Source organism: Pinus tabuliformis, chromosome 2_2, assembly GCF_031772625.1.
Source record: "Pinus tabuliformis cultivar Carrire ecotype Pingquan chromosome 2_2, CPIR1, whole genome shotgun sequence".
NCBI classification, from domain to species: Eukaryota; Viridiplantae; Streptophyta; class Pinopsida; order Pinales; family Pinaceae; genus Pinus; species Pinus tabuliformis.
Genome location: NC_142300.1, coordinates 49,836,056 through 49,853,684, shown reverse-complemented (window position 1 = coordinate 49,853,684; position 17,629 = coordinate 49,836,056). Strand labels below are relative to the sequence as shown.

The window sequence follows — 17,629 nt, the reverse complement described above, 5'->3', positions numbered from 1 at the left end:
GTTGTCTCCTAATTACAAACTAAGGCGAGTAGTCCCTATGGATGAAGAGATGAACTACTTGTTGTAAACCAACAAGTAAAGGAGACACAACTGAATGGCCTAGCAACTTGGTTGGGATTAATAGGCAAGTATAATTATTAAGCACCACTTGATTAGATTTATTAAGATTTTAAGTTAGAGACCAACGTCTTTTAAGATTGATTACTTGAACAATATAAATTAGCTTACCAAGTAACCAAATGAATAGTTGCTGCAATATGCAAATTCTATCCTATATGAAGTGCAGGACCTAGTTCTATGTGAGATGCAATCTCTTGGTTATTTTTAATTATATTCCTAATCTAGATTTATCCTTCTTCTCAATTCTTTTGGAACTAGTCTCGAACACAAGTTCTAGAGAGAAGCCCAAAGGAAGGATGCTATGGCTTCATTAACGATACCTCCTGCGGGGTTCTAACCACCTAGGTGCCTCCATTCCTAATTTCCTACAAGGGATTGGCCGCAAGAGCACTACAAGGTCACTTATGTTAACTGCGAATGAGGGTCTAGAGTCCTCAAATTGTTTGGAGAAGGTGTTCCTATCTTCTTACAACCAAGCTTATGCTTGGAGATAAATTTTAAATGCACTTCTTGTCCTAGAATGAGGATGCAAGATATGAGTGAACGTTTTAGTGAGATTATCAAGTACTTTAACAAGACAAATTATTTGATATTCCAAACACTTATAGTGATATTCAATAAGCAATTAAAGAGCAATTGAATGAAACACAATCAGCAATTTCGCTTATCCAAGATACTTATTAGATTTTCTTAATGTTGATAACACATATGTCACTTAAGCATTGTCAAATCAAAGATCAGCGAAGTGATAATTTTTCTTAGAGATTACTAACAGTGATCTTTTAATAAAACTAACACAATGAGATGCAATGATGCAAGAGTTAGTATGCAAGAGCAATAGCTTATCCTCAAAACCACAAGAGAGACAAATGCACCAATTCTTTTATCATTTGAACACTAGGAAGATGCACCAGACCTCAATAAACACTCATGCAAATCATATCAGCCACTTGCCACTATGAAAACAGTCCCAAAAAATCATTTAAAACAATGATGAACAAGCCCTTAAATCAGCACTTGATATTCCTTAGTTTGTTAGACCTATTAGGATTATTTTTAGGACTTTTATAAGCTGTTTATGAAATGATTATGCCACTGCCATCAAAAGATCATATTGTTGTAGTTTATTATCCAATAGATGACAGTTAATTAGATCAGCCACTATCAACTCTTGAATGCAGATATAGAAAAGCCAATGTACAAAGATTAATTTTAATGCCATGAAGAACAAGTTAGGCTAGGAAAAGACCACTGAAACTTCTAAATCAAATCTTTCAAATTTATATCAAACTTCTGAATATTATATCAGCTAGTTGTTAACAGTGAGATCAACAAGATTTATTCACATAAATGCATGAAAATAGAGCCAAACCCTCCTGCCAAAAATAAATCGTTAGATTAAAGTTTAAGGCCAAACAAGATCAATTTCCTCCTTTAGTTTGTGTACTTGGGATTTCCAAGGATTGGAGCAACCTATAACTCAATGCACTTTGGAAGAATAGATTATTAGATCAAAAGGGGTTTGATCCACAAAAGAGATTTCGAAATTTGGAGATACCTGCCAGATCTACTAGACCTAGAGTGCTTACTCTAGCCCAACACCTAAAGCGAGATACCTGTGTTAATAGACGTTCCTACTATTGGCAATTGAAATAACAATCATGCAATATAATAGTTCAAAGCATATAAAAATAAATCATCCAGTATTAGAAAATCAGAAAGGCAGAAATATTTTCTTACGTTGATAATTACTTGTCATATTCTTGTAGTTTTATTATCTTCTCCTTATTTTCTTCTTTTATCTTAGTTTCATCAAACAATCATCAAATCAAAACATGGAGATCAATGACACTAGATGTAAGCACTAAGCCAGGGCTAAAACCCCTCTCTAGGGGAAAACCCAGTCAAACTCTTCCACTAATCAAATTGAGATAGACCATGACCTTTAGACCTAACCAAAAGACCTTCCCCCTCCACCAAGTCAGCCTTCCAATATGATTCAGAAAATTTCAGTAGTCTCTTTTTGTCCAACAGCTACAACCCAGCAACATTCCAAAATTTTGGCCCAACTACTCTAGAATTTTGTCCCACCTGCGGCTATAGCTTCTTCGCATGTGTGAGACAAAGAGAGAAAAATTTCGACTTCTTTTTGCCTGACAAAGGCTTATTTCTCCTTCGCTAGGGTTTTCTTCCTCATCCTTGAATTTCGCACCCTTTTTCTGCCTCAAGCTATTGCAAATCGAACTTCTTGTGGATGTGCTCCAAATGAGTCGAGTTGTTGCCCTCTTATAATGGTTGTATTGAGGTCAAATTCCCTTGATGAGGCCAACTTGTCCTTCTTTGAGGCCAACTTGTCCTTCTTTGAGGCCAACTTGGTGGTGTTGAAGGAAATGTAACTAGGTTCAGTCTTCATAAAAGTACTTTCGATATTTGTATTTATTCAAGAAAAGAAATATTATTCTTATAATATATGTCAATGAGTTTCTTGCTCATTGAAATAGATCTAGCACTAGTTAAAGTGCTATAGGTGAGTCAAATAGTCAAAAGAAAAGGTAGAAGACCTTAAGGGCTTGTTACACCATGCAATAATATATATTAGGGTCATAAGAAGACCTCCAAGCAAAGTCATAAGCCTCCTCCAAGCAATGGCACCATCAAAAGAAGCAATCTGAATTATATCAAGCAAGTCGGCCTCAAGTCTTCATGTCGGCCTCTAGTCGGCCTAAAAGAAGGAGACAGACTCCTATATAAGGAGCCATTCGACCTCCTCAAAGAAAAACAATATGATCTCTGAAATCAATGAGAAAGAGGACGAGTAAAGGGTACGGAAAATTCAAGGAAATAGGTCTCCAAGTATAGCGAAGAAGGAGGAAGAAATATCGAAGCTTTGGAAGTTTGTTCTAGGGCTAAAAGATAGCCACACGTGTGAAGAAGGAGAGGGTCTCTCTGCTATCATAGCAGCCCTCTATCACAATCACTTAAACTTCATTATTTGGGCTAAGATCACAGGCCTAAAGGGCCTCCCACTCAAGCGAAGAAGCAAGGAAGAATAGCGAAGTTAATAGGGCTGATCTGAAGCATACTACAGTCACACGTGCGAAGGCAAAGAAGGTTATTCTGCTGTCATATCGAACTCTCCTATTGCAGTCATAAAGGAGAAGTGTTTGGGCTAGAAAAGAGTGCCTATAAGGTCACCCACTCAAGCAAGGAAAAAGGCTATACAAGCGAAGGAAGAAGGAGAAGTCTAACAAAGTTCTTGTGAGGGTATTCCCTCACACGTGCGAAGAACTAGGGCTGCATTACTGCTGCTCTAAGTCTACAATCTTTGTGAAAGAGAAGAAGGCTCGGTTGGGAGGAAACAAGGTCATCTTCTCAAGTTAGGAAGGCTCCATCTCAAGCGAAGGAAGAAAAGGTCAAGGTTCATCCTAGAGCATACAATCTAAGGTCTCTACAGTTGCCAGAAGAAGTGCCGAAGGGAGGAAGACAAAGTGCTGGAAGGAGAAGGACGAAGTGTTGCAAGAGGAAGTAATCTTGAAAGGACTTGACTTGTGCTTGGAGGATCTTCTTATCAAGGGTCTAGGGTTTGGCATTGATCAATAAAAGCTTCAATAAGAGAAATTCACGAAAGGGTTTTCCTCTCAAGAGAAGAGAGGTTTTGGCCCTGGCAGAGAGCCAATATCTTGTGTTCTTGTTCTTATGTTTTGGTAGCAGTTTGATGAAGTACACACACATGCATTAATAAGAAGAAGAAGAAGATTAAGCTAACAAGAAAAAGTAAAAAGACTCCACAAATTGTTATCAAGTAATGAAGAATCACACTACACTTATTTGCCCTATATTCTTCAACATGATATCAGAGCTAAGGTGACACATCAAGGAAAGGGCAACTCAAGAACACTTATCAAGGAAGGACATCTACAAGGTTGAAGCATCAAGCCTAGAAGTCTCAATCACTTCAAGGACAAGAAGGTCTCCAATCCATCATTCATCAAGGAAGTCTACATAGAAAGAAGAAGAGCCTTACATAAAGGCACCTACAAAGAAGATCAAATCAAAGAAGGACCTACATCAAGCTACAAGTCATCAAGTAAGTCCACTTGGAGAAGGCAACTTGAAGAACATCAAGATCCAAGGAAGGCAAGCCATCAAGTCTTCAAGGAGGAAGCAAATCCATTACATCTCAAAAATCTATCAAGTAAGTATATGTCCCCTTCTGAATATACATCAATGTCTTTTTGCAAGGAAAGCAACAAATTGGTAGGTACCAATAACTTTCTTGCATGGAAGAAGATGACTGATCTACTTCTCAAGGAGAATGAACTTCTAGAACATATCAAAGGGAATATTACTATCCTTGCTAAGGAACAAACTCAAGCCTTGTACAATAAGGATGAGACAAGAGCACAAAGGATTCTAATAGAATCAATCAAAGACTCTCTCATCCCTTATGTCTCCAAATTTGAAACATCAAAAGAAATTTATGATAAGCTAGTAGAGTTATTCTCGATATCCACAATCAGAGAAGTAATATCTCTAAGGAATGAATTGTACAAGATGAAGATAACAAAGGAAGGTATAGCTCCCTACTTCATGAAAATATCTGATATGAGAGATCAACTTCAAGAGCTTAGGGAAGTCATGTTTGACAGAGAGATGACAACTGTAGTACTCAATGCTCTACCTAAGGATTGGGGCAACTTCACATCAAGCATATATGCTAAGAAGGAAGCAACCACACTCAATGAAATGTGGTCTCTATGCAAGATAGAGGAAACCAGACTTAAAGCAAAGGAAGATGTGGGATCAAAGGAGCAAGCATTTGCTACCATGGCCAAGAGAAAGGGAAAATTTGGCAAATTTGGTCCACGAAGAACAAACAACAAAGACATGTCCAAAATCCAATGTTTTGGATGCCAAGAATATGGACACTACAAAAGGAATTGTCCTAAGCTTAAGAAGGACAACAACAACAAAAGAAAGATGGAAGAAGCTCACATGACTCGAGGTGAAAGAAGAAGAAAAGAACCAAAAGAAGGAAGATCCTCCGGATCTCTACTATGTCTAGGTCAAATTCTTTACTTCAAGTCTTCTTTCAAAGTTTTGAGTAGGATCGGAGCATGTAGGAATAAAATAAAATTGCATGGCTAGAAACATCTTCTAGAATCTAGAAGCATGAAGTATATAGAGTTCTAGATACTCATGAAGAAGTAGCATTTATAATGAGAACAAAATGCATGGTTAGAAATATCTTCTAGAATATAGGAGCATGGTAGATATAGCTCAAGATATTCATGTAGAAGGAGCATACCTAGTATAGGACCTCATCCACGATGAAAGAAAAATTGATCATGATTAAGAATCTTAGAAGACCTCCATCATCAAAAGAAAAGAAACATTTGCAAGGCAAGGGTCTTTAAGATCCTATGATGGAATCTTCAAAAGAAGGTTCATGAACCAAAGCATATGTCTCATTGGGAATCCCATTCATGGGATTCAAGAAAAGGATGATATGCAGGCAAGCTAAGATGAAGCAAGAAGGGCCACACCAAGGACAACCAAATGAAGCTAAGATGATCAAAGGAGAATCAAGATGAGGTATGTATGCATCAAAGTTTAGTCATGTTATCATTTGTATATTATTGAGTCATGGGAATAGTTCTATAACATGATCAAGTATGAAAGAATCTCTTTCACCAAGAACATGCTCAAAGGCATGTACTACAATGTAATGGAGGTCAACAAAAGGGTATGCTCACATAAGGAGTATGAGATTGCTAACTACGAAGCAAGAAGAAATGTTGACTAGTCCAAGAAGCAAGCAATGAAGAAATGCTCTCACAAGAAGCATAAGATGGTTGACCTATCTATCTAAGAAGAAGTGAATGAAGAAAGAGATCAAGCATGTGAAGAACACCATGATCACCAAGAATCACTATCTGACAAGATACTCTGAAGATATCTCCCGAAAGAAGGCAGGACAACTCTGACAAAGGAAGGAAGGACCCTTGACACCTATGAAGGCCTTGGAGATATGAAAGATGCAGATAATTGATTCTACTCTACAAAGATGTCGTGATGAAGAAGCCATCCAACAAAAGAAAAAGCAATGTTGAAGCAATATCAAGATGAAGTCATGATGGGCTACTAGGTCGAAGCATGTAAACAAGCAAGTACAACGAAGCATCCATGAGAAGAGTATTCCGAAGCATGGACAGATGACAAAGGAGTAGCCAGATGACAAGAAAACCTGATGTATGGCAAGAAAGACACTTTCCACGAAGGAAGAAATGACATGACAAACCAGGAAGGAAAGTGATCAATGGATGGTGCCCTACCTAGAAGAAGTTCGAACAAAGACTTCATGACATCAAGCAAGAAAGGAGATCAAGCAGCTGAAGGACCCACGAAGAAGAAGTTGTTGATGAATGAAAGAGTCCCTAGTTAAGAGGGAGCTCTGACAAGTCCCTAATCAAGAGGGAGTTTTGGATCACCCCTGATTACAAAGGAGTGACATTTGTGTTTTTCCATCTCATGGGTCATGCACTAGACTAGGACTAACAGCCGTAAGTCTAGATGAAGGCCATGAATGGAAATATAGACACAAGATAGACACAACATTCTTGTCTTCACTTGGGAAGAAAGAATGGGAGGATTGGGTAATCATCTGGCATCTGATACTCTTTGAGGATGTGTAGGGCATCCAAGACAAGAGTAGGCAAGAGGACCGATATTCTTTGAGGGCTGGGAACCCAAGATAAGAATAGTCCTAGAAGGTCATACTCAGAGAACACCCGAGTGGGTATGTACCTTGAGAGACAATGATGAAGGTGTCTATAAATCATTGGTCTCGCCAGCATTGTAGCTCATGATCTCATGAAGAGATGGAGCTATTAGTCAAGGCCTTGCACTGTGACAATGCTGATGGATATGATGCTATAACAGATGGATTGCAAATCCGATTTCTCTTATGTGAATTCTTCAAGATTGATAATAGCCAAACACCTTGTAATGTTATATGAATACCTCCCTAGTTAAGAGGGAGTGTTGAAGGAAATGTAACTAGGTTCGGTCTTCATAAATGTACTTTTGATATTTGTATTTATTCAAGAAAAGAAATATTATTCTTAAAATATATGTCAATGAGTTTCTTACTCATGGAAATAGGTCTAGCACTAGTTAAAGTGCTATAGGTGAGTCAAATAGTCAAAAGAAAAGGTTGAAGACCTTAAGGGCTTGTTACACCATGCAATAATATGTATTAGGATCATAAGAAGACCTCCAAGCAAAGTCATAAGCCTCCTCCAAGCAATGGCAACATCAAAAGAAGCAATCTAAATTATATCAAGCAAGTCGGCCTCAAGTCTTCATGTCGGCATCTAGTCGACCTAAAAGAAGGAGACAGACTCCTATATAAGGAGCCATTCGACCTCCTCAAAGCAAAACGATATCATCTCTGAAATCAGCGAGAAAGAGGACGAGTAAAGGGTACGGAAAAGTCAAGGAAAGAGGTCTCCAAGTATAGCAAAGAAGGAGGAAGAAATACCGAAGCTTTGGAAGTTTGTTCTAGGGCTAAAAGACAGTCACACATGTGAAGGAGGGGGTCTCTCTATTGTCATAGCATAGCTCTATCACAGTCACTCAAACTTCATTATTTGGGCTAAGATCATAGGCCTAAAGGGCCTCCCACTCAAGCGAAGAAGCAAGGAAGAGTAGTGAATTTAATAGGGTTGATCTAAAGCATACTACAGTCACACGTGCGAAGGAAAAGAAGGTTATTTTGTTGTCATATCGAACTCTCCTATTGCAGTCATAAAGAAGAAGTGTTTGGGCTAGAAAAGAGTGCCTATAAGTTCACCCACTCAAGCAAGGAAAAAGGCTATACAAGAGAAGGAAGAAGGAGAAGTCTAACAGAGTTCTTGTGAGGGTATTCCCTCACACGTGCGAAGAACTAGGGCTGCATTACTACTGCTCTAAGTCTGCAATCTTTGTGAAAGAGAAGAAGGCTCGGTTGGGAGGCAACAAGGTCATCTTCTCAAATTAGGAAGGATCCATCTCAATCGAAGGAAGAAAAGGTCAAGTTTCATCCTAGAGCATACAATCTAAGATCTCTATAGTTGCCAGAAGAAGTGACGAAGGGAGGAAGACAAAGTGTTGGAAAGAGAAGGACGAAGTGTTGCAAAAGGAAGTAATCTTGAAAGGACTTGACTTGTGCTTGGAGGATCTTCTTATCAAGGGTCTAGGGTTTGGCATTGATCAATAGAAGCTTCAATAAGAGAAATTCACGAAAGGGTTTTCCTCTCAAGAGAAGAGAGGTTTTGGCCCTGGCAAAGAGCCAATATCTTGTGTTCTTGTTCTTATGTTTTGGTAGCAGTTTGATGAAGTACACACACATGCATTAATAATAAGAAGAAGAAGATTAAGCTAACAAGAAAAAGTAAAAAGACTCCACAAATTGTTATCAAGTAACGAAGAATCACACTACACTTATTTGCCCTAGATTCTTCAACAGGTGGAGGAGGCCTAAATGACTTATTTTATACAAAAATAAATTTGTTTGTTTACTCAAGAAGCCCAAGAAGGGTATATTACATAATGACAAGGACAAGGACTCTTGACATAATCCCTAGAAGCCTACAATGGAGAATTTGACCTATTAACCATTAACCCAAGCATGAAACACATGCTTTAATAAGTCAATTTCTTTTACAATAAAATTTCTTTTTTTTTTCTTTTCATTAAATACAATTATGAAGACCGACACCAGTTACATTCTTCAACACTCCCTCTTAACTAGGGAGGTATTCATAATTACATATATAGGCAAAGGTACATGGAAGATCTCAAATGATAAACTCTATGAAGAGTGACTCACAGCACATGCAGTGCTACAGATTAGATACCTAACCATGGTACTCTAATCGAGTGGGACTAAGGTGTGTTTCAAGCTTTAGCCACTATAGGTACCATCAGGCTTTAGCTCTAACACCAACCCAAGGATCTAGGTGTGTATCCAAGGTCAGAGCTCCAAGACCAATGCCACCCTCCTTACTTCGGGATCTAGACATCAACACATAGGCCAACTAGATGTCCTCCCAAGCATCTTGTTGCCACAAGATGCTTCATCTCTCCTTATCAGCGAAATCAAATATATATCCACCACTCCAAGCATGCTTCAAACGTTCAATCTTTTTACGGAGAGATCCTGCATAATCACAACCCCAATCAATAATAAACCTTCAAGTATATATACAAGTAAACACAAACCTTCAGGGCCCTCAATCATTCTGATGCTACTTATATCATCATCAATTTATTCAAATACAACTTGTCGGAAGCTTTTCTTCTTTCACTTCTTCAGTAGCACTAAATATAGCCTTAATACTTCTCAAATCTTTTGTTTGCAAATCCATCAATATTCATTCATCGGTTTCATTCTTTCTTCAAAGTATTTACTATGAATGTCATAATATGCCCTCCTCCTCAACTAGGGAGATGTACCTTTTCTTCTATCCAAGCTCCCTCTTAACTTAGGGAGAACAACAGCATCAGATATACTTCATTCTTTCTCATGTCATCAAGGTCATCTTGATCATCATTAGTCCTATAGTTTCCTTCATCATGCTCATCATCATTATCATTTTCAATTACGAACATCTTGAAGATTATGTACCTTCAAAACTTTAATAGCAAGTACAACCAAATATAAATATACAGAAGCATGAAGTCAACTATATCAAAATCATGTATTTACAATGGAAGCATCAAAACATTCAAGCTTTAGACATCAAATACCTAAACTTAGTTAGGTTCATAATCAGCAAGGGTCACATCTTTTTACATACTAGACTTCAACTTCTTGCTAGGGTTTTGTCATAAACCCTAGACTCCATCTTCGAGACACAAAGCCTTAGATAACAATCCAATCATAGTACTATACATCTAAGGTTTCAACAATATGCTTTTAGAATTTACATGTCAGACTCTACTAGGGTTTGTTGCAAACCCTAGATTTTATCATCAAAGCTAAATCATATCAATAATCGAAAACAATATCATCATGCCCTAGAATATCAATCTCTACTAGGGTTTTGTTATATACCCTAGATTTCATCAACTATCAAGATAGCATACTTGCATATACATATCTAGGGTTTCATTATCATGCACTAGCATCTCATATCAATATCCATACCTACTAGGTAAACCCAAGACACAAACATCAATACATCAAAGTTAGATATACAACAATTTTGACCAAACTAGGGTTTCAATCATGCGAAAGAATATACACCTAGGATTTCTTTCCTAGGATCTTACTATAACTATTGCAAGGGTTTTGTTCATAAACCCTAATTCACCAAACCCTAAAAATCTAGGGTTTCATTTAGACATTAACAGCAAACCCTAAAGGACTAGGGTTTTTACCATGACATTACAAAACCCTAAACTTCAAAAGAATAGGATTTCATCATATGTTCTAGACTTTATCAACAAACCCTAAGAAGATTAGGGTTTCATAATCAATATTGACATACCCTTAGCATTAAGAGGCTAGGATTTTACAATGAACCCTAGGGTTAGGGTTTCACAAGAATGATCAAATGACAAGAGATAGTATAACAAAGGTAGATTCAATCTAACAATTAATCACCCTAACAAGAATCTCTAAGATTCAAAACCCTAGACATAAAGTTGTCAATAATGTAAAACAAATTTCAAAAGAAGAATGATCATTCCTTTTTGCAACAAAACTTTTAAGACATAAATTGAGTTGTTCTTTAACAAACCTTGTAGGACATCAATTCTTGAAGGGTTTCCTTTGCAACCAAACTTCTTGCATGATTCAAGTCTTTCTTTCGAAGTCTCCTCCACAAACTTTGTGTACTCTACAAGCTTTTCCTACCAAGGAAAATATAAAGAAAAAGGTTATGAGTATATAATAAAAACAAATCTCCAAGTGAGGAGGAAACCAAACATGAAAGATAAAACAGAGAACAATATACTTGTCTTTTGGTAAAATGGTGAAGGCTCCCTCTTAATCCAGTGTTTATGAAGGATACCTACAACTTACTAAAACAACTTAAAAGATTCTAACAAGATATATTGAATCTATGAACTATGAAAATCAAAACATAAAAGAAAACATTGCAAAAACTTAAAGTAGGATATGCAAGGGATAGTATCCCTAAGAGTCTTTAGAAAATAAGTCTTTGACTTCGGATTCTTCTGTCTTGTTCTTCTTTGGTGGAGCTTCATTAGCAACATTTGCATGTTCTCTTTCTCTCTTCTTATTCCTTGGATTTTCAGGACAATGACTTTTGTAATGACCCATCTTATGACAATTGTAGCATTCAATCTTGGATAGGTCAACTTTCTTCCTAGGTCCTTTAAGTTTCTTGAATACACCCTTCTTCTTGTGTTGAGAAGTGTAGGCATTTGAAATGTTGTCTTCTTCATCCTCCTTGTTATTTACTAATGAGATGTGGGCTTCTTCTTGACAGCATGCATTCCACATTTGTTCAAAAGTTGGTGTATCCTTTCAACTACCAACTCATTATGCAAAAGAGCTCCATGATTTTGGTAGACCTAGTGATGCAACAATCACAAGTTCTTTCTCTGGTACAACTTCATCAATAGCTTATAGTTCATCTCTTATTCTAGAGATCCTTACAAAATATGATGATGCAATGTCATCCTTTGTCATCTTCATTGTTCTTAGTTCCTTCTTGAGACTAGTTATCTGACCAATGTTCTTGATGGTAAACAACTTGGAGAGGGCTTCATACATTTCTCATGCAAAGTCTATGTTAGATATATATGTGATTAGATTGTCTTTTACTCCATCTACTATCATATTCATGGCCAAGATGTCAAATTCCCTATACTTTTCTTTTCCTACATCATCTATCGATTTCTTAACTTTTCCTTGAACAAAATCAAAAACCTTATGCTTAGCGAGAATAAGATCTATCCTCTTTTTCCATGCCCTGTAGTTGGAGGCTCCTTCTAGCTTGTTTTAAGACTTCATTGGCATGTCTTCTATGGTAGACCTTCCTCTTCCTATATGATCCTTATCATTAATGATCTTCCTTTGTTCCTTCTTTCTTAACCCTTCTTTCATAGATCTTCAAGCTGCCTTTTTCTTTCTTCCTTTACCTTAGCTCTGAAACCATGTTAGAAAATCAGAAAGGCAGAAATATTTTCTTATGTTGATAATTACTTGTGATATTCTTGTAGTTTTATTATCTTCTCTTTATGTTCTTCTTTTATCTTAGTTTCATCAAGAAATCATCAAATCAAAACATGAAGATCAATGACACCAAATGTAGGCACTCAGCCAGGGCTAAAACCCCTCTCTAGGGGAAAACCCAGTCAAACTCTTCCACTAATCAAATTGAGATAGACCAAGACCTTAGACTTGACCAAAAGACCTTCCTCCTCCACCAAGTCAGCCTTCCAATATGATTCAACAAACTTCAGTAGTCTCTTCTTGTCTAGTAGCTACAGCCTAACAACACTCCAGAATTTCGGCCCAGCGACTCCAGAATTTTGGCCCTCCTGTAGTTACAGCTTCTTCGCACGTGTGAGACAAAGAGAGAAAAATTTCGACTTCTTTTTTCTTAACAAATACTTCTTTCTCCTTCGATAGGGTTTTCTTCCTCTTCCTTGAATTTCGCACACTTTTTTTGCCTCCAACTACTGCAAATCAAACTTCTTGTGGATGTGCTCAAAATTAGTCGAGTTGCTTCCCTTTTATAGTGGTTGTGTGAGGTTGAAGTCCCTTGATGAGGCCGACTTGTCCTTCTTTGAGGTCGACTTGGTAGAGGAGGCCTAAATGACTTATTTCATATATAACAAAAAAAAAAAAAATGTGACTCAAGAAGCCCAAGAAGGATCTATTACATAATGACAAGGACAAGGACTCTTGACATAAACCCTATAAGCCTGCAATGGAGACTTTGACCAATTAACCATTGGCCCAAGCATGAAACCCATGCTTTAATAAGTCAATTTCTTTTACAATAAAATTTATTTTTCTTTCTTTTCATTAAATACAATTATAAAGATCGACACTAGTTACATTCTTCAACATCCAGCACATACCACAAATCAACGAGACATAAACACTTTGAATTGAACCCCAAAGTCTTTATTAATGCAAAATTCTAGTTGAGCTTAGCTTAGTACATCAAAATATTTTCAATGAGTACATCATGATCAATGAGGAGCTCAATAGCTTCCTTATATAGATAAAATGAGAGGATTGAACCCTTCCAAGTGGAAACTAACGGCTAGTTCCTTGATCCATGGCTTGATCCTCGTCCAAACAATTTGATCCGTTGATCTTCTTGAAAAAATTCGATCTCCTTAGTTGATGGAGAGAGATTCTTTGATCCCAGTCAAAATTTGAATTTTATTTCTTGATTTTGAGGAAAATTTCGAATTCCACATTAAACCCCTTTTTTCTTAGTCCAAATAATAATATTTTGAACTTTTACCCTCAAAAAATATTCTTTGACTTAACCACCATGGTCCAAAGGGTCAATTTCTCTTAAAATTTTGATTTTTCCCTTGATGGATGAACCCCAAAAAATTAACTATTTTTTGACCCACGAATTTTTGATAATTTTCCACTTGGAGAGAATTTAATTTCTCTCAAATTAATTTTTCGACTTAATTTAATTAATTTTCTAGCTAATTATTTTCTTTTAATTTATTTCCAAAAAAAATTAATTAAGACTCTAGAGGGGAATAAATATTTTTCCACCCTCTAAGGGGGTCTAAAAAAATAATTTAGCCATGGTGTCTAAATATGAGAACCATGCACTAAATTATTCCTAGACACACTTTTACATCAAAAAATTACATTAAACACTTATAGAAGGGGAATTTACAATAGACACAGACCCTTTAAGACTCAACCAAATTCTGCGACTCAAGACCAATGTTGCACGACTTGTACTCGTATAAGACTCATCTCGCTATTGACTCGTCGACTCGTATAAGACTTGGGAACGACCCGTATATGGTAAAGTTTAAGCACAAAAAAAAACTAATGACAATTCCAGTCCTTATAAGTTATAAAAACCACAATATATGCAATAATTCATAACATCATCTCATATCTATAAAAGTACAACATAACATATTCGATTTTTGTAAGAAAAACATTTGGATACTGAATAAGAAAAGGACCCATGATTCCATAATTAAAATAAAAAATGTCAGCAAGTTCAAAATTCAAATACATATGTCATAAATGATAAATGATTGTCTCATAACAATCTTGAGTCTTATATCGGCAGTTTTTTTTATTGAACTCAGGAGCTCTGCAACGCGAGCCTCGGCTCCCACGAGATCCGCCCTTTGCGGGCTCTGAATCCTGCGATCCTCCCCGCCTTCTGCGGCCTCTCCTCCCTGCAGACCTGCCTGTATCAGCTCTGATCGGATTTAAGACTGTCAATCGACCCTCTGGCTAGGGCGTGGTCGCTGCTGTGCTGCCCTTGTGGCGGCCGGCACCAAGCCTGACCATATGGAGACACAGGGCCAAGATCCGCCCTCTGATCCTGCTGTTGATGCTTTTAATCAGCTCCTGGCAGGCTTGCCTCCGAAAAAAAGAAGTGATGCCTCAAAATTCGTCAAGAAACTAGATGAAATTCCAGAGATCTCTCTGCCTCCGGAGACCCCCATGCAAGTAGCTTTGTCGCTGGCGGATCGTGGACTTATTGGCCAATTCACGGGACTTTGGCCCTCTCCGAAAACTACAGAGCAATGGGTTAACAGGAATTGGGCGCCCCTGATCAGTCAAAGTGTTACCTCATACTTTCTAGGGCGAGGGTATTTTCTTTTCGAATTTACCTCCAAAGAAGACAAAGATCTGATCTTTCGAAATGGGCCGTATTTCATGGGTCCTCAGGGTCTCTACCTGAACAAATGGACCCCGGATTTTGACCCGGCGGTAGATGTTCCCAAGGTTGTTCCGGTATGGGTTCGTCTCCCAAATCTGCCAGTTCACTGTTGGAACTGGGACTCCTTGAAACACATTGGCAACTCCCTCGGGAAATTCATAGATCGGGCAAGCAACAAGGATCAATACGATTGTGCCAGGATCTGTGTAGAGGTAGATCTAGAGGTGGGTCTACCAGAGGCAATCAAAATCAAAGTCGGCAGCTGGTCCCATGTGCAGATCTTGGATTATGAACAGCTGCCATTCAAATGCAGGAAATGCCACGTTTATGGGCACTTCGCTAGAAACTGTCCGACCAATGCAGAGCCAGAGAAAGGGAATGAAGAGGGCTGGAATCAAGTTAGGCGAGCAAGAGCCAACCACAAGGGGCAGAAACAGGGTGGACCCTCCGGCAAAGGCAATCTCCAGGTTAATGCCCAGAGGCCTCCTCCCAAAAAGGCGCAAGAAAACAAATTTGACCCTCTAAGCCAGCCGACAGAAGACACACCAGAGGTAGAAATCCAAAAGCCAGACTCTTCAAGTAAAAGCACTCCTCCAGCTTCCCCCAAAGAAGTTGAAAACCCCAAAGGCATGGCCCTAGAGGATGAGGAAGAAGAGCAAGAAACCGATGAGTCAGAAGAAGAAGGAGAAATAGGAGAGTCCCATACCTCGGTAAGAAGATCTATAAGAGACCGCAAAACAGACAAAGAAAAAAGAGAGCAGCAGACCTACAAAGATAAGCTACAGGGCAACCAACCAACTTTGGAAAAACTGCTAGCCTCAAAGCCCAAAATGTTGAAAAACCAGCCCCAAGGCTCCAAGGGAGCCCATCAGAGACATAAATAATGAAGGTCATCTCCTGGAATTGCAGAGGTATGGGGAGCAAAGTTAAGGAAGAAGCCATAAGAAATCTAATAAGAGCAAAAGCCCCAGATATACTTCTCGTCCAGGAGACCAAGCTGGAAGACAAATTCTTCCTGCAAGCAAGCAAAAATTTGTGGCCTAAAAGTGAAGCAAGAGCAATCTCAGCCAGGCGTGCCTCGGGAGGGATTGGTACACTATGGAACTCCAATAAATATGCTCTCATTTTTGAAGCAAGCAACACTCATTGGTTGCTGCTAAAAATGCAGAATCTTGACACAAAGGAAATTTTCAGTCTCTTCAATGTATATTCTCCAGTCAATATCCGGGAGAAAAAGGATTGTTGGGACACTATAAGACGACAGGCAGACCTGACAAATCTGGAAAATACAATCATTGCTGGAGACTTCAATCTCACACTTCACTCAACTGAAAAAAGGGGAGGAAGTGCAGTCCGAGATCCGGAAAGAGAATGGGTGGAGGATCTTTTGCAAGATTGGGACTTGCTGGACATCAAGCCCTCATCAGGTAAGTTCTCATGGTCCAACAAAAGAGTAGGCCCTGGACATATTGCTGCCAGGCTAGATAGATTTTTCGTTCAAAGCTCTTTCCTGTTACTTGGTCTAGAACCTAGAATGCACATTCTTCCTAGCAGCATCTCGGATCATAAGCTTATAAAGCTAGAGCTCCTTGCCCACCTAGATCTGGGCCCCATCCCCTTTCGATTTAGTCCCCTTTGGGTAAAGGAGCCTCTATTCATGCAAACAGTCAAAGATTGTTGGAGTCAGCCTATTAAAGGTTCACCCTTCTTCATTTGGGAGGAAAAGCTTAGAAGGGTGAAAGGAGTCCTGAAACGTTGGGCCAAAACCCTTTCCAATCCTGCAAAAGAAAGGAAAGTCATCAAAGCCACTCTTGCCTCTCATCAAACCCGCATGGAGAGCGCCACAATCACAGAGGAGATGATAGACCAAGAAACTCAGCTGCAACAGAGCTATCATAAGGCCTGCTTAGCCGAAGAAGAATACTGGAGATTAAAATCTCGAAACTTGTGGCTTAAAGCAGGGGACAAGAATACGGGTTTCTTTCATAAGCAAGCCCAGGCCAGGAAATGCTTTAACACTATCTCTGAGATCAAGGAAAACAATGACACACACAAAGAATTCGCAGACATCAAGAAAGCAGCCTTCCTTCATTTCCAAAACTTGTACAGCAACGATCAGGAGTCGCTCCATCACCAAGAGCTGCTAGACATCATCCCTCAAGCAATCTCTCCTCGTATGAACAGGATGCTAGAGGCCAAAATCACTAAAGAGGAAGTTAAAAAAGCCCTCTTTGACATGGATCCGGACAAGGCCCCTGGGCCAGATGGCTTCTCCGCCAGGTTTCTTCAAGTCTGTTGGCCGATTGTTGAAAAGGACCTCCTCAAAATGGTACAAAAGTCTCAAAATTCTCAGAAAATAGGAGGCAGCACAAACTCTGCTTTCTTAGCTCTCATACCAAAGGAAAAAGGCGCCAACAACTTTAGCAGATTTCGCCCGATCTCATTATGCAACACTGGGTACAAATTAATCACCAAGGTCATTGCAAATAGGCTGAAGCCCATCCTGCCAAGAATTATTCCGGAAAATCAAGGAGGCTTCATCCAGGGAAGGCAAATCGTGGACAACTTCACTCTCGTTCAAGAGGCAATACATTCAAGTC

The 17,629-nt window shown here is 38.6% G+C and overlaps 1 protein-coding gene across 6 annotated transcripts in view; it reads right to left on the bottom strand.

Annotated features, from left to right (window-relative positions):
• Positions 1-17,629, bottom strand: part of LOC149191425 (pentatricopeptide repeat-containing protein At3g62470, mitochondrial-like) — a 100,949-nt gene that overhangs the window by 62,334 nt on the left and 20,986 nt on the right. The window contains exon 2 of one of the 6 annotated variants that reach the window (XR_016254276.1): positions 10,908-11,019. The exons of the other annotated variants lie outside the window; for them this stretch is intronic. The gene's annotated coding sequence lies outside the window, so the exon portion shown is untranslated. The remainder of the gene's footprint in view (positions 1-10,907; positions 11,020-17,629) is intronic. 6 annotated transcript variants of the gene reach the window in all.